This window comes from Eurosta solidaginis, chromosome 4 (assembly GCF_040869045.1).
Source record: "Eurosta solidaginis isolate ZX-2024a chromosome 4, ASM4086904v1, whole genome shotgun sequence".
Classification (NCBI taxonomy): domain Eukaryota; kingdom Metazoa; phylum Arthropoda; class Insecta; order Diptera; family Tephritidae; genus Eurosta; species Eurosta solidaginis.
In genome coordinates, this window is record NC_090322.1 from 2,627,235 (window position 1) to 2,645,972 (window position 18,738).

The 18,738-nt window shown below is 37.6% G+C and overlaps 1 protein-coding gene across 16 annotated transcripts in view; it reads right to left on the bottom strand.

Moving 5' to 3' along the window:
• Window positions 1–18,738, bottom strand: part of boi (brother of ihog) — a 158,478-nt gene that overhangs the window by 73,460 nt on the left and 66,280 nt on the right. For 12 of the 16 annotated variants that reach the window (XM_067779528.1, XM_067779525.1, XM_067779523.1 and 9 more), the window contains one exon: window positions 11,563–11,619. The exons of the other annotated variants lie outside the window; for them this stretch is intronic. The gene's annotated coding sequence lies outside the window, so the exon portion shown is untranslated. The remainder of the gene's footprint in view (window positions 1–11,562; window positions 11,620–18,738) is intronic. 16 annotated transcript variants of the gene reach the window in all.

Consider the following 18,738-nt stretch of genomic DNA (forward strand, 5'->3'; position numbering starts at 1 on the left):
GGTATGAAGAGCACTTAGTTGTTATTGGTGATGAAGACAGCAACTTTAGTTCTTCTTAAGCTCAACTCCACGTCAATGTAGGCGCAAAAGAGCAACTTCGCTCATACAACATTTCTTAAAATCATCTCAATTGTTGATTTTTCAAAGGCTTGAAAGCGCGCCTTGTTGGACGGCCATAGCTGTCCATAAACGGTTAAGTAAGTTAGTGAGATCACTGGATTTTTGTTGCTTGTATATAATCCTGTAAAAGTGGGCGGGGCCACGAACCTACACAATATATACTTTATTTGCCAAAAGGGCAGTTCCAGTGGCCCTAAATTAATGAATAGTGCTTGGAGTTGAGATGGGTCAGAGAAAAGAAGTTGGAGGGGCTGGCAATGGAGCTGCAACGGGGACTGGGACTGAGGCTGTAGGGTTTTCAAATTGTTTTGCATAGTTTCAGCTGCAAAAGTCATGAAGGCTTCGTCTTAAAAAGGCGCAAGTAAAAAACGTAATTAACGAAATTCGATCAAAACTGCCAATGCTATTTTTATGTTTGCTGCTGTATATCATACAAATATGAATACGAAGTTTATTTCATTGTGAAAGCAGCTAGGAAAAGGCATAGATTCTAAACAGCTTTACAAAAAAAAATTGAGAAAATTAGATGTTTTTTTACATATTTTTGACTAGAAGACTAAGCATCAATATAGCTATGAATATGGTTGAGCCTTTTCCACTCAACGCACTGACAATGAAAGAAAGACGACAACTAGAATGTTTGGCTAATAAATTGAACTCTTCGATAGGTGAATGGCGCAAAAGAAAGAGCAAGGCTACTGCATGTAACTTGAAACTATGAAGCTATGTATGAGATCTAAACGTATCGTTTGAAGTCAGCTTTGATGTGATGAGGAACTTATGAATGAAACTCGAAACTTGTGGGGCAGCGTGTGCGTACTAAGAATTTTTAGTAATTTTGTTTCCTTTTGCGGAACGTTGAATTTTTCAATTGACATACAATATTTTTTTTTGAAATATTTGACTCCTTTTTGTATGCTAGTCATCAGCAATTCAGGTGTGGTAATGGCTTAAATAAGGTGTTTTGGCTTTAGAATGGCTAATCAATGCAGGCAGACTTCCACTTTCTTACATAAGACTCAGCATTCTTTATTAGGCAATCTTTTTTTAAATTTGTATAAATTAATTTACTATAATTCATAGTTGCACAGCCCACGCGTTGTTGCTGGTTGGACGCTTTCAACACCTTTTATAAAAACGCCAACAACTTAATAGTTGAATTAAAGCTAAGTAACGTTTTAGAATATAATTTTGAAGCACCTCTTCATAAACGATTGCTTATTTTGTTTTTGCGCCTCGAACAACAGGTTTTTACAAGCTCACTTAAATAGCTGCCTTGCTTTGGCTCTTCATTCACATTTTTCTACAGCGCAGCCAGCTAGTTCGCCTTTTTTGCTGTTTGACTGCACTCGCTTGACAGTTTTAAAAAGATTTCCAATTAACTTCAACTAATGCCATTCAAAAATAAATGACAGTTAAGATATTGAATAACATTGCGCTGCTGGTTGACCCGCTTGCCGCCTGTCGGCTACGCATGCGCATAGAACCAGCATAATTAACCAATGGAGTTTGGCGGCATATAGGCGACAAAAGCAAGTACGGCTAGCGGGCTGGCTAACAAGCACTGAGCTAATTGCTTATTCTTTATATTCATACTAAAATACTGTGTTAATATAGCAACAACAACTATTAGAAGTGAATTCACCTGCGGCCATTTACGCCATTTAGCCGCCTGCTAACGAGCGGCACTAAATTCTAATTTTCACTGCAATTTCTAAATTTCGATAGCAGCGCGCAGACTTTTAACGGCTAATGAATGGTGTTTTAGCTAACGCACATTCAAATGAATTTCAGTTGAGTACAATTTTTTGGGCTAAATGTAATAAATCATATTTCAACAAAGGTGGCATAGCATGAGCTTGAAATTTGTGAAATAAAAGTAGGTTTTTATGAGGCATTTTGAAAATCTGCTCAGTTGTTTGCTTGCTTCATTAGCTAAACATGTTTGTTGCTTCAAAAAAAAAAAAAAAAATGATGTCGCTTCCTTGGAATTTCTATTTTTATGCAGCGTTGCGTGTTTGTGTGGGCGGCAAAATAGTTCACACTAACAAACATATACTGCCATACATTCCATCGTTTGAAAGTTTATGTGAGTACATTTTCTTAGACTGATGTTGCTAAACAGACAGATGATCCAATAATGGTCATATACAAGGCTTTGTGTGGGTTGACGAGAGTTCTTCATTTTTGTTGTTGTTACTAATTTTTTAAAATTACTCTTCTTACACGCCTACACATTAATAAAGCTGCAATGCATCTTTTATTGCTTGAGAACATTTATAATTTGTAAAAGGCTTGATCAAAGCTAAAACCACGAAAGTGAACTGCAGAGGTATGGGATACAAAGTAGCTGATACTTCAAGAGCGTACCCAATGTCGTATGGTCGAAGCACTAGCAATACTAACTATCATATCATTAGACCAAGGACATTCAACCCGACCACACCTCTCAAGAATATCGGGTAGTGTGTTTGCTATTAAAACAAGTTTGTAAATAATTCCCATTCATGTTTCTTTGATTGGCGACCATGGCAATTATTAACTCGATACCCGAGCCTTGCATTTTTGACCGTTTCTAGATGAAACGTCTATTCGCGATCGATACGCCTACCACACCGCAGGTTCTGTGTTCAAGCCCCAGGCAAAGCAACATCAAAAATTGAGAAAAAGTTGTTTCAATTAGAAAAAAGTTTTTCTAAGCGAAGCCGTTCCTCGGCAGTGATTTGGCAAACACTCCGAATGTATTTTCGCCATGAAAAGCTTCTCAGTGAAAACTCATCTCCCTTGCAGATGCCGTTCGTAGTCAATGTAAAAATAAATAGGTCCCGTCACGCCAATTTTCACGAAAAATTAGTAGGAGCATGGCGCAAGTTGGAAGCTCGAAGCCCGACCAAAATTCTCTGCGGAGGTATATCGCGCCTTTCGTTTATTTATTTTAAATCGTTGCTGTATTAATGCTAACTTTTTCTTACATACATGTATTGAGATGCCTCGCCGATATCCTGCCTTCATAGCACTACAATCCTGAGCGAATGAAAGAGATATATTTCTTATCTATGGATACAATGCATGCGATCGCCTGCAAGTATTTCATTCACAACATAAACGCTGCGTTAACTTCTTAAACTGTTTATCGTATCTTACTTTTAAGTGGAACTACTTGCACAACAATTGTGTGAAATTCATGCTATTCCCCTGAGCTTGCTTGCTTGCTGATGACTTCGAATATAAACTACTTTTGGTGTCTCCAGGCACATGAAGCTATTGCCTGACCCCTCGAGTCTAAGACACTGATTCTGCGTCCGCCAATTATCCTATCACTCATTTTATTTGCCGTCTTTGGCATCAGTCATCGGTTCCGCCATTCTCCGGTTCTCTCGGCAAAGCTTAATAATTTATCTCTATCCGCCTGCTTCTCGTTTTACCTTAATCCGTCGACTTATCAGACTGTGGACTGGCTGAGTGTTCCCCCAGCGTACGTCTGGTGACTTTGGGTTTCCGGTAAACGATTCACCCCTCACCCATTTCACCATCTGTTGGATCTCATTTCACTTGCCGTCTAGGGCATCAGCCGTCCATTAAGGAATGCTACGATTTTCCCTCACCGTCCAAGAATTCATCATTATCCTCTAGCTTATCCTCTTACCGTGATCCAGCGGCTTCTATGACTTTAGACTGGCTAAGTGTTACCCAGCCTTCGACGATTTCACAATATGTATGTAAATGAAATTGAAACGGATTTCAAATTTTTTCTTTCGGAATCGGGTTCGGAATCAAAATCTAAAGTTTGTGGGACATGCAATTTCGAGCACGAAAATAGTAATGGAAAACTCGATCAATCAAGTTTTTTTTTATGTTTTCGATTATTTAACAAAAAACTTTGGAAAATTCCAGAAAATTTTACTTTTTATTTCGATTTTCTAGAATTTGTTTGAGTATGCTTGTGGCGTCTCGGAATCGGAGCTTCGTTACGCAACTAGTAAAAATTGACCGCAAATAATCAAATATAATCAAAATAATACACCTAAATATAGATTCATAGTAGATTTGCATTTTTTCTCAAATCAATAAATTAATGCTGTTAATTAAATCCCACGCTGCAATGTAAACAATACTTGACGACTAATAAATAAGTGCTCGTAACAACATTTTTGTTAAACAATTAAAATTTTACAATAGTTCAAAATCTTCGTGGGATTATCGGCAAAAAGCATGCAGTAAATTTAGTTGTTAGCCAAATCATTGATTCAAAATCAAATGACGTTAAAATATGCTAGAAACACTTGAGGCGACGGGAAGCAACTAATAAATTATTGAAAAATAAGCATAATGAATTTTTAGGCACAAAATTTACTCGTACCCAAACAACAACAAGTGTAATTGTGAGTTGGTGGCAGCAGCGTAACGAAAACAGAAAATCATAAATGTCAACATAAAATTCGTGAATACCCACATTAGTTTGATAAAACGGCAGTTAAATTTTACAGAATTGATTGTAAATTAATTTGAAAATTTGTAAAAATTGTGAATAAAATATAAAAATTTTGGTATTGAAAAAAAATTATATTTAAAATTAAATTTACAGCGAATACGCTTTGGAAAGATGATTTACATAAAATGTGGGCGTAAGTTATGTTTTGTTGTCCATGCAGGCCGAGATAATATTTGCTTTGGTTTGAATATTTTAGTTTTAAGTTTCTTAACGATAATTGTAATGCCTAAAATTTATAATTTTATAAGTTTTATTTTATTGGTCTTGTTGTACCTGGCTTACCTAATCTGCATAAATTACGCCCGCCTCCCTTTTTCATGCTTGGTCCTATTTAGCGACCTAAACATGCACTAAACTACAACCCAATGAACATCACTACTGAGCAAGGAAACATTAGCGTTGTAAATTTTGGAAAAGCAACCTAAGCGTCTAATGCCTTAAGTACATTAGGATTCATTCAAAATCCACCACCATCTAGATCCACCAGAGCGCAACCAGAAAAAATAGACGTTAACCACGTTCCAGCGTGTTAAGCGCTTGGAATATTCCCTTGTTGTTTTTGTTGTTGTTGTAGCGATAAGGACACTCCCCGAAGGCTTTGGGGAGTGTTATCGATGTTGATGGTCCTTTGTCGGATACAGATCCGGTACGTTTCGGTAACAAGCATCATTAATGGACTAGCCCGACTAGCTCAGGAATGATTTGGTATGACCACATGAAACCTTCTAGGTCATACCGCCCTCGCACCCCCTAGATCCATGAGGAACTTTGGGTCGCCAGAGCCTCGGTTGTTAAAGAAACAGGATTGGTGAGGTTGACAATTGGGTTGGAGAAGCTATATATTGCGCTGGAAACCCTTTGAAAGGGTTGCGCTACGCCACCGCTTGAATCAATTTGGTATTTTAGTCGCCTCTTACGACAGGCATACCTGCCGCGGGTATATTCTAAGCCCCCTAACCCGCTGGAGACTGGAATATTTTCTTCATAGCCATGTCTGTTGTTAAGGGCTACTCAAATAAAACACGGACCTAAATGTTCAAAGAGTGAAAAAAAAAAAAAAATTGATCCCTAGACAGCAACACTCCCTTCGAAAGATATTTAAATAGAAATCAAAAGCTGCTGCATACAGTGCTGGTCATCTTTGTATAGCGTGCGTTTGTGCGTTATTCAGTCATTGTTGTGTGGTTGTAGTTTATTTAATGTTTCATTCAATATTTGATGTTATTATTGTTATTATTTAATTTAAGTAAATTTAGAAAACACTAGAATACCCGGCAGATTTTGTTGAGCCCGAAAATTTGTTTTCCTGCATTTCAAAAGTGACCTCGCTTCCTCTCCTCACTCTCTATCCCAATCTCTTCTACATTATCTTTTATTTTTTTCTTATTCTTTTACAAACTTATTCCGTTTGTCTTCCTCTCACTCCCGAACTCATTCTCACTTAAGCTACCGCATCCACGCCCACTCCTTCTCCTACAATCACTGCTACTTCTTCTAACAGTCTAATTGCCAAGCCCACTGCGTCTACCACTCCGACTCTCACTACAACTCCCATTTCCACTACCTCCCTACCTCAAACTCCTCATATATAGAATCTCTATATTAAATATGGAATACTTGCTTCACTTGGCCAGCTTCACAAGCGAATCGCTTCACATGTGAAACATCTTTATTTTCTTGTGAAACATCTAATTTGCGCAAACCAGCCATCCATACCAATCTTTCAGTCTTTACTGAGGATTGCAATTCGTGCTTTCGTAATGGTCTTCAGCTTGATACGATTTATACTGATTTTTCTAAGTTTGAAGCGTTTGACAAAATTTCTCACTTAATCCTCATTGAGAAACTTGCATTCCTGGGTTTTCATTCCAGTATCCTCAAATGGATAAAATCTTATTTACATAACAGGAGTTGCATGGTTGCTATAGATGGGGAATTCTCGAATCCATTCATTGCTACATCTGGTGTACCTCAAGGTAGCATATTAGGTCCTTTATTATTCATCTTGTTTATTAATGATGTTTCTTTTTGTTTCAACTCGTCTAGATTTCTCTTATATGCCGATGATCTTAAAATATATTCTGAAATAAGAGACTCGCGTGATTCATCGGGGCTTCAAAGTGAACTTAATAAATTCTTAGATTATTGCGGTATGAATAGGCTTTATATAAATATTAACTAGTGTTTGGATACTTGCTATTGGTTGGCGGTCTCGTGCCTTTCTGAGGTTAATGAAATTAAAGATCTTGGCGTGTATTTTGATAGTAAACTAAATTTTACTACTCATTTAAACTACATAATTACAAATTATTTTGGAACACTTGCCTTTATGAAACGCCACTCTTCTAATTTTTCCGACCCATATACCTATAAGCTTTTGTACTCGGCCTTTGTCCGTTCTAAACTGGAATACGCAGCTGCCATTTAGAGACCATACCATTTAGTCCACATAAATCGTCTGGAGAAAGTCCAAAAGTGCTTTGTTCGTTTTGCTTTACGCTCTCTTAACTTTACTGAACCGATTCCGTCGTACGTTGCTCGTTGTCGATTAATTAGTTTGGTATCGTTATCCGATAGGAGAATGCTGTTATCGGTTACATTTATTATTGATCTTGTCTCTGGCAGGATAGATTGTCATTCCTTACTTCAGCTAGTTAACTTTAATGTGCCCTGCAGAAATTTACGGAATTTTGTTGTTTTTCGCTAACGCTCCCTTGAATAGAATTATGTCTGATTACAACTATTTCTCAAATTTTCTGGATTTAGATTTTACGTATACCAAATCGGTTATACAGTTCCAACTAAAAACCTATTTTTTAAGTAACACTTAATTTACATTAGTTGTACTATATTCTTAAGTGTCTGCTGTATATTAGACATACAAGTAAATAAATAAATAAAAAATAAAAAATAAATTTTTTGGAATAGGTCCGGTCCCTGGGCCTTTTTCGCGATAATAATAATCTATCAAATGTTAACTTCGTCAAAGAGATACCCCTGAATCAATTTGCAAGCAAGTCGCACCATATATACGATTTCTTTGAATGGGTCAGCCCGTGGTAATGAGCTGGTCAAGGAAGTAGCTCTGTATTAAATTGTTAGAACAGGTCGGCCCTGCATCACTTCACGGAAAGATAAGAAAGACAACGAACCAAACACACCAAATTTCATAAAAATCGTTCCAGTCGGTTAGGAAGAGTTCAGTCACGAACACAAGTATTTATCATATTTACATTGAACACGCTTTGAAGTCTTCTAGTGGAAAATTTCTGCTAGATATACTAAAGTTTTTCCTTTTTCCATGTTTAAGTTCCAACTATTTTGGGACACAGGTGTTCGGCACTGATTTTTATCAAATAACATTTTTTTTTATTTGCACGCTTTTCTTCTTTGAAAGTGAGTTTTTATGGTGAACAGTACATTAAAATTCATTTAACTTCATACTACGCCTTCACCTACAGCCAAATTTGTATTTGTGGCAAATGTTTGCCTTTCATGCATACACCTAAAGGGGCGAACAGACAGCAGTATTGATGACGATTGACTATGCGTTTGGAGTTTAGTTTAGTAAGATGGTAAACAAGATTCCTGCGCATTAGATAATCAGTCAAATTATTACTTTAGAAGAGCCCGAAAAAACAGAGATTAAGCTCCTACGCCAGAAAAATACTTTATAACGACAGATGAGTGGAATATCACCCTATCTCGGCTGCCGTTTCAAAAACGGTCTATCCCACAATTTGGTTGAAGAACGCCGCATCTCCGATCTTTTCTCATAAACACCCCAGCTAATGTCAAAATACATTAAATTTAAACTCATAAAGGGTGTTTAGAAACAAATTCTTAGATAGAGTGGTCTTCGACCTACATAATTCTGAGATAGAGCGTTTTTGCGAAAATTCTGAAATAGGGCGTTATTAAAAAGTTTTCTCAGTTAGGGCATTTTGAAAACGGCAACCGAAATAGGATGATATTTCACTCAGCAGTACATATGCTAGTTCACGACTGAGTTTGAACAGCAACGTCATAAATTTGTTATAAGGTAGTTAATCCGCATCAGTGCGCTATCTGTTTGCGCTACAACATACAAAGCTATCTAAAAATAACATAGCTTAGATTTGTATGTGCTGGTATTGGCAGTCAGAGGGGCCCTTTAAAGGCGGCTGTCCATATTGACGAACAGCTGGATGGGTTGAATGCAACTGACAACACCTTCCGTCGCCAACGCCAGCCAGAAATAATATATTTATATACATAACTACACATATCTATGTATGTATGTATATGTATGTCATAAATGTTTGTAGGAATGTGCACATAAATATATTTGTCTCTGTGCCACTAAGACGCCTTCGGCATACTAAAATGCACAATGCGTGGACTCATTGCTCTACATAATTTTTCACAATTTTTTTCTTCTTTTCTATTTTTAATTTTATTTTTTTTTTCTTCATGCTTTACGCTTTTGATGCTGCAATGGCGCTGCAAATATGTTTTCTCAACGTTTCTTTTGGCAATTTAATGCAACCAACCCACTTTTGGTCGCTAAAAATACAAATGAAACGAAAATAAAAAGAAAAAAAAACAGTGGCTAATGTTTGTTGGATTATGAATATGGGCTACATTTATAGTATGAGCTTGTTGTAGTTTGAAAATAAGTCGTTTCAATACAATTTGAGTGCACCATTTGTTGTCAAAAAATTAAGAAAAAATAATTTAAATTTGCATTAAGATATTTGCACAGGAAATGTGACATTCTCAGGCGTTAATTTTATGTTTATAATATGTATGTGTGGGTATGTGTATTTTACTTAGCATAGACTTGACTTGACTTGAGAACTGTCACTTACTTACTTACTACTTTAACATTGGATGTTACTGATTACTCAAAACTTGGCAACACTTAACTTTACTTGGAAGTCTGTTGAATTTTGATTTTCTATGAAGTTCTAAGTGACGTTTATATTTTGAGATGCCATTTGTTTGTTTCCATTTCATTTTGACATTTTGTCATAAAAATTGACATTTATTTAAAAATAAATTACAATGCTGATTATGATGCCAGATTGTATGCGCTAAGTGGAGTATAATCGTGGCTAAGTTGCCAAGTTTACGCCAAGTCAAGTCTAGTCTATGCTAAGTATCAGTAATGGGCCCTTAAGAGACTGTAAGTTTCCTGTTAAGTGACTATGTGCCCTTCGAAGCCTAATGGCATTATGCACTGACTTTTTGAATTAGTTATCGTCGACTCTTTAAGAAGGACAAAGAGCTTAACATGAAGCTACATAAGTCGATTGCTTTCTTCAAATGCTTGGCCAGCCAACAGAAAAGCACAGTTTCATGAATAAGAAACTCAACTGACTCCAAAGTATGGACGGTAGTCCTTGGAGAATCATCTTTTTGATAAACTTTTTGGGAGAAACATTTAATTGGATGGGGTGACGGCCATTACAAAGACGTGTTTGCTGGTAGAAGCCATTTTCTGAAGTATTTTCATGTTCATATTATCGGGTTTCTAACTCAACCACTCTGGCTTGGTAGGCGAGCACACTACCGAAGAAAACAAGAAGACTTCCGTGCAAAGTATTGAATTAGTTTATGTTCATCTAATCAACCCCGGCATGTTGAGAATGGGAAAAAGCTTCGGTAGTTTGATGCATTTGGCGCAATTTCTTATCAAATTTTGAGAACGCTGAAGATGACGCAATCCCGGAACTGATTAACCGCTAAGCCTTAATTAACAAGGAATGGCGGAATGACGGTTGTAATAAGCATCAACCTGCCACTCTGGCGGCGAATCAACGCAAAAAAAAAACAAATAAGCTTGAGAAAACTTTATCGGCTGATATATCTGGGAATTTTGTTGTTGTTGTAGCGATAAGGACACTCCCCGAAGGCCTTGGGGAGTGTTATCGATGTTGATGGTCCTTTGCCGTTGCAGATCCGACCATATCGGGAACGATTTGGTATGACCACATGAAACCTTCTAGGCCATAACACCCTCCCACCCCCTAGAACCATCTGGGAATCTTATGGATTTTTTCACTGTTTATTCTTAAAATTGTATGCAGCAGTCCGATTAGTGAGGTGGAACCATTTATCAGTCAACTTATATTTAAAATGTCAGTAATTGTGCTTCGTAAGCATCCTTGAATTGGTCCCTGCAGCTCATAACTCATGGGGAAGGCTCCTTTAGAATAATTAAATCAACAACCGGCAAATGATATGAGCACTGGTGCTTTTGGGTGCGAGTTCTAGAAAAATATGACAAGCATATCCCGTCATACTTCCAGCTGAGCAGACATCGGATCGGATGAAGGACAGAGTTGTCTGTGTATGAATTGTCCGTAGGATAAATTGTGCCTCCTTGTGGGATTAATTGTCCGTTCGGATGATTTGTCCGTGGAATGAGTAGTCCTTGGCATGAGCTGCCCGTGGCATGAATTGTTCGTGACATGAACTGTGGTGGAAATGAATTGCCAGTGGATGAATTAGCCGCAGGATGATTTTTTTTTGCAGTGAATTTTCCGTGGGATGAATTGTCCGCGGAATACATTGTCCTGGAATGAATTACCAGTGGGATGTATTGTCCGTTGGATGAATTGGCCTTGGGATGAATTATCCTGGAATGAGTTGTTACTGGGATGAATTGTCATTGTTTGCACCACAAATCCATTATGATAGCTGAAGAATGTGATACCCTCCGCTTATATGCAAAAGAGGCCCGACATTCATCTCGCTGTCTGAATTTTAAAATACTTGAACTAAGAATTTATATTTTACCAGAGTTTTATGCTCATATCTAGATATATAAGTATCAAAACCTGCACAAACACACATACAAATGCGCATACATATGCAAATTTATCGATCACAATCGAATGCCTGCACTCATTTCCATATTTTTGCAACAAATATTTAGGTCAATGATATTTGTTGACTTCACTCACCTCTTCGCTGAGACCAACAACCGGCTGAATGACGATGGACTGTAGAGATCTGAAAAACTGAAAACAAAAAGAAAAAAGCTTCTATTAGCGAAATTTCACATTAAATTTTACGTATTTGAAATTTATGAAAATTTATTCGTTATTGCATATTGGCATGAAACCCAGCCCTGCAGCCGCGCGCTGCCTATGCTCTTAGAGCACTTGTAGAGCACTTAAGCGCGGTACTCGCCTCGCACTCGAACACCCTTCATTCGTGTAAATGCGATTAACCAGCGTTTTTGGCATGGCCGCCGGTTTGTACGTTGCACTTTTTGCCTGTGGAACGCTTTCACAAGTGCCGCCGCACATGCCACAAATTTGAAAATGCGATCACAATCACTCCACCAATTACAGCTAAAATTACAACAACCAGCGCACACAAATTAAGTGAATATAAACGGAAAGCGGACATAAATATTATAACATGTACAACAACAACAAATCGTCTTGTATAATTTATAACAAAAGCTATTAGTCCGCCAGCTCCGTGCCGCGTTTGGTTGAGTGAGCTTTTTGCTATGCAGTCAACGTTTTGTTGCAATGCAAATTAAATTGCACTTTTCCGAAAAAGGATGCCGACAAAAACAAAAATAACAAATACCTAATACTGCAACAACACCAATAACTACAAGTCAACTTAACAGCAAGGCTTACTGCACTAAATTGAATGGCAATGACTGCCCAAACGAAAATTCAAATTGAAATCGGCAAACGAAATTGGCAAATAGACAACGTTGACGTCAAACATAACAACAACAACAACAACATAAGCAGCGACTGCATGCACAGAACGTGCATTAATTTTCCTGTGATAAGTTGAAAATTGCAGTTGTTGCAAGTTGCAACGAAAATTATGAGTCCATTGTTCGCCATATTTGGACTCTGCTGCTGCGATGTTTGATTAGCGCATTTTTCAGTTTTCAGCGCAACAAAAGTTATGTGGCAAGTTAGTTTGAGGCGGCATTTATCAATTAAACGTTGCTACAGCCTAAACTCGTATAGTGTTGGCGGTATTTTGAATGATTTTATTTTTGGGCAAATCTGTTTTTCACCAAATGCGGTTCATTGAAATGAATGAAAAATGCTTTGAAAATTGAGCGAAATATGTATGTTTTGTTGCTATTGTATCGCTGGTGGACAATTAGAGGTGGTCAGCGTAAATGGGGTGCAATAGTTACTATGCAGTCAGAAATATGTGTCGGGGCATATGCACGCGACTGACTACAAAACGCGTAATTAAGATGTGTTGCAAGTGCGCATGCGGGGCACTGATTTTCTTTGTATTTGGCCGATCTTTTTTTATTGTCAGTTGAACAAAAAAAAAAAAAAAAACAAACAGCAATAAATTACAGCTAACAAAATGTTATAAAAATTTTACATTAAATATACAAAAAATTTTTTAAAACAAAAATAATAGAATTTATTGAATATTTTGGGAAAATTGATACAATATGACATCAGGACGGAAAATAAAATACATCGAAATAGAATTAAATAAAACGAAAAAACGAAATTATATGAAATAAATAGTTTATTAAATAATAAATTAAAAAAACTTTAAAAATGTTGTCATGCATTAAAGTTATAGGGCTCCTTTGCTTAAATAAAATAACAATAAAATAAAATAAAATAAAAATAAAAAACTAATTTAAAATAAAACAAAATAAAAATAAAATAACAAAATAAAAAAAAAATAAAATAAAACAGAATAAAAATGTTTTCATACATTAAAGTTATATGCTTAAAATGCTTAAATACAATAACAATAAAATAAAATTAAAATAAAAAGCTAATTTAAAATAAAAAAACAATTGTTTTGGTTTTATCGGCCTATTGATAAAGGATTCAAGGTTCGAAACGAGCTCAAGGCCAGAACAACAACATTTTGTAATGATTATTGTTTTTTAATTTTTCTATAATTGGAAATTTGTATTTTGTTTTTGGAATAGTAGGTAGACAATTGTTGAGACAACCTGCCATAGCTGCGCAGATAGATCCATTTCGAAGGGTGCTAAGCCTAATAAACGAAGAGCACTTGGGAAATGTCAAACAAAGTAATTGACAATAAACAAATCCAACATTATCAGTGTCTTGCAACAGATGGCGCAACGCTGATTAAATATAGTTGGTAAAAAGGAATAGAAGTAGCAAATTTGCCAGTCAAACAAACCACCGCTGTATAGCTAATTGGTTAGCGCAGCATGCCTAAAGCGTACTGATGATGAAGGCTTAGCACCCTTCGAAATGGATCTATCTGCGCAGCTATGGCAGGTTGTCTGAACAAAAAATATAATAAAATAAATAAAAATAAAATAAAGTGAAAAAAAAGAAAAAGTAAAATAAAATAAAGTAGAGTGAAATAAAATAAAGACTAAACAAATTCAAATAATATAAAATTAGAAATAAGTTAGGTGACAGCCAACGCAAAAAAAGTGTTTGGGGGGCTGATTGAAGGTTCTTCGACGTTTTCATCAGGTGCACAGTTGAATATAATATATATATATATATATATATATATATCCGTTTTGGGGATCAGAGTAAAATACTTGAGACGGCTGAGAGTAGATTGAATGAAATCCTTTGCTCGAAGTCGAAATAGCTCTGTAAGGATCTAAATTTATATACGGCTAAGGACGGAACATTCTTGGGACGACGAAGAACTGTGCTTTAGTCAAAACTCTTGAAAGATTTTTCCTTCATAAAATCCTTAGGGCGGAGTGACATTTTGAGTGAAATTTCTGCATTAATCGGGGCGCTTAAGTTCACGATTACTTAATCACGAAATGGCTTCCTTTATGTTTCAAACATGTTTACCTAGTGCAATTAACGAATGAAATTGCTTTACGTTCATTCAAAATCCTTATACGTCAAAAATTTTGCAAGAAAAACTGCAAATTAGATATTTGTTTGCATACCCTCCCACTCTACTATTCATGCATGTAAACAAACTTTTTTTAGACCACATACTCACTTAACCACTCAAGCACGCTCGCTTGGCACTTAAGACTTGCAGAAAATAAAATGCATTGAAATAGACAAATATTTGACATCTCCCTCATGTGCCACTCGCCCCTTTCCAACCCTGTACACACTCTCTAGCCACCACCAAACGTTCCACGCCCAAGCTGCCCTCGGGGGTTGCCACAATGCTCACCTTTGATTAGCTTTGAATTGAAAACAGTCTTGTCGCTGTTCTTTAGTTGTTGTTGTATCTAATTTTGTTGCGGTCTCCAGAACATAAAGCAATGTAACACTTCACACTTTTATTGCACACAAGTGTTGCTGCCACTTCATGTTGCACTAATGTACATGAATTGAATGAGTATGAAAGCGTTGATAAAGTGCATGAAGTGACGCAACAAAAATAGCAACAATGCAAGCTGTGCACGTTTACAAAGTTTCTGAAAAGTTACCAAAGTGAAAATCTGGCATCATCAAAGCCCTGCTGACTGACTGGAGCAAAAGCGATGTAGGTGGTGGTGGTGGTTGCCGGGGTTTGTGGCGTATAGCGTAGCTGATGCTGCAAGCGGCGCTTGCAAGGTGTGTGGCATGCAGCAAACATACGCGCTCACATGTGCCATGTGCATTGATGAAATATTGGTGGTCTTAACTGACACTTCCTAAAAATTTTCGTTTCGTTTTTTCTGTTTCTTTTTGTTGCTCTTCTTCTTTAGCTTTACTTACATCGGCTTTGCTCTGTGTTGTGGGTTGCTTAAATAAAGTGGTTCATTGCCGCTGCGGAAGTGGCAAAGGGGCATCAATTTAAAGCTAGCATTCCCCACTGTTATGAATGTATGCAGCTTTCCTCCACCGCTGCTAACCACGCAGGTGGTCCAACGTGATTAACTTGTCTGTTGTTTGATTTTTATTGCGGCAATGCAATCACAAATTGAAGTTGAACATTGCTGAGGTGACAAGAGACAGTTTTATGGACGCCAATTGGTTGTTGCAACAGGGGAAAAGCAGTAAAGTATTGGTGAACCACAAGATGATGTGAAGTGGTGTGAGAGCGGTGGAAGTTTATTCATTTCAGGTGTGAAAAATGTGATGTGGTGTGGAATGTTAAAGCGCTTTAGGAATTCATTTGATTGTTGAGCTGATGAGATTCTAACGCGTAAAAGGTGAGCAGTAAGAACGAAGAAATTAAAATTTAATTTAGGAAAACCAATTTCATGGGATTTTATTTGAATTTACAGACATGGTTGGCTGAGGTCTAAATATCAGACGCAGATAGATAGAAGATTGAGAGATATATATTAGCTTTTTTAAGTCGATTTCTTATTCCGCTTTTTTTTGTGGGAATAAATTATTTAAACTACCTAGACTTCAAATATCGTGACGAGCACACTACCAAAGCACGATGAAATTCTTCGGAAACTCTACGTCCGTGAGGGTTTCAAAAGCCTTTTACTCTTCACGAGAAAGTTCAGGACTTCCGATGCAGATCTTTGCATCTTCTTGAATCCTGCCCAAAAGTTCGAATACTTTAAAATACATGTGAGCCTTCTTAAACTAGGAACTGCCGTTCTGCAAGTGGGCCTGAGTGCAAGGGGTGCTGTCATAGTAGACATTATCGCTTCACGAAGACGATGGATTGCAACTTTTTAGACTATGTCACTCATTGTGCCATTAAGAGAGGGAAGATCGCTGCCTTGCGACTATGTCATCCTTGCTCCTAAAATCTGGCTTCGGCCGTAGACCGATGTGTAAGCCCCAAGGATGGTGCAGCTCTCCTCAGCCCACAATCTCCCCACGAAGCTCGGTATATTACAAATTTGCTTACACTACGGACATATTGAGTCTATGTGAGGTCTTTATTGATCGGCCAGTTCAACCTACAACTTCGTTTTCCTTCAAGGCATTTTCCATATAGTGTGCAGCTAAAGAGACGTGTGAACCAGCACTAACTCAGTCCTCGCAGTTCCTTGACTGATACCTTCTGCCATCATATATGCTCCTATCCAATCGGTTCCGCTACTGGTACTTTCTCCGTCACCTCACACCTAGCTCTTGCTCCGCTACTCTGGTTCTAAGTCGCTTCAGTTATTCGGATTTTCCCGTGAACGTTTGCCCAACTATTACCAACTACCGATAATAATAGCGTAGTTGTAATATCCAACACTGTTAGACCTCACCTTCTGTCCGCAGCATATTTAGAGAACATCGCTCGCTTGCTCCTCTCTCTTGGCGTGAAACACCAAGCCGTGTGTGTGTGTGTATTTGGCCCAAGTACAGAAATACTATGTTTTTATTCAGATGTGGTTTATAGATCCTCTTCTTTACCCTGGATTGATTAAGTGCCTCTCATTTTTCTCAAAATCCTAGTACCTGATTTTAATGTGGACGAAGCAGAGCAACGAAAATTATCAGACCTCTCACGTCCCTTAAGACAGAAATTGGCTTTTCCTGTATAGATGGGCGCTGGACCAGCAAGGTGGTCACACACTGTGGCAAGTAGGAGGGTGCGCAAATTTCTAGGAAGAATCAAATTAGCATACTAGCAACTGAAATAGAGGCCGGTCCAATCTTCCCTCGAGGTATAGCACGTGAAAATGTTATTATTATAAGGAGTGGTCGCTCCGATAGTAAACTGGTCGATTGCGTGGTATCCATGCGGTTATATATCGCAAATAAGTCCAGCTTGTGCCTGATGGATACTAAGATTCAATCAGTTCATCACATTTTCCATGCGAATCCCTACGTCTGTGAGGGAGTGATTGCTTAGAATTGTTTTCTTTTTTTTTAACTTTCAGGAAGAAAGCTCTTAGAGAAAGATATAAAGTTTCTTCTCAGATTCATCTCCTTCAGGGTCAGCCTTCTTCTTAGAGCAAACCATTTCAACTTAACCTAGGCTAAAGTTTTGTGCCAAACGGTTTGCAATGCGATGTCTTTTAGTCTTGCTTGGTGCGGCGTAGTTCCAGCTGATTTAGAAATTAGTTTGTTAACTACGTACTTATTTCCCTCTCATTTTAAAACACAAAGGAAGTGTTTAACTCACTTAAAGTTGCCTAATAAAATTAAGTACCAGTATTTACTCAGTATAATGTAATTTGCTTTTTAATTTGTTGTAATAGATATATTTTTTATGCGCACTTGAGACTTCAACCACTTCAGCTCAAATTCGTTTTCGCAGCACTCAGTTCTCCTTAGCTCTTCTTTGAAACTCTCGACTATTTTCGTTTTAGGCACCAAACATGCACATTCACAAATGCATGTGTATTACATATGCTTGAGCAAGCACTGAAGCGCTCTTATGCACTTGCCACATGCTGTGTGTGTGTATTTGGTGTGCTTGCAACATGCAAGCTTAAGGGATCACACAGCTGCTTGTTGCTGTTGCTGGCCAAAATTTACCATTAAATTAAGTTGTCCGCCATATTAATGAACTCGAAAAGTGCTCGCTTCCCACTTACGGTTAATTACAGTGAATCAAAGTTTTCGACGGGCACTCAAGTACCAAGCACTTAAAATACTTGCAACAGTTGCAAAATTTACAAGCGGAGAAAAACCAAACATCGCTCATGCAACATTTCAAAAGTGCAAAGCCAGGGCAAGTCCGGCACCAAGCCGTGTGACTGGCGTATGACTGCTGCATGCAGAAAATTGCCAGTAATTCACGCCAGTAAAACAGCGTTGCCTCGCGTTAATTGTTTGCAATAGTGCCACATATGTCTTTGCGGTTCATCTAAATAATGCCATATAACAACACATTTGGGTGTCCAACACAATTTATGCGCCACATTTGAACAGCGCGCGCTACCGCTTTGTCTGACTGCCAGCAGCATTTAGTTAATGGCGTGAATTTATTAATTTCATTATTTAATGTGAACGGCAAAATATGCGCGCAATTTGGTGCAAAATAATTTATGTTAGTTAATTAAATAAAGCGACAGAGCGCGCGAAGCGTATATTATAAAGTGGCGGACCGCGCTAGTTGATCACCGCGCCGCGTTGGGTTTTGCTGTGAGTTACAGTATTTTGTTGACGCGCAGTAATTGGCGTTGTTATTTGTGATTGTTTGTGGTCATTTGCGCATAATAGGAGTGTCGTTGTTGTTTATTTATTTTGTCGCTAATTGACCATAACAAACGCTTAACGCGCTCACTGTGTCTGTGCTCACAGCGCCCTACTACTTTT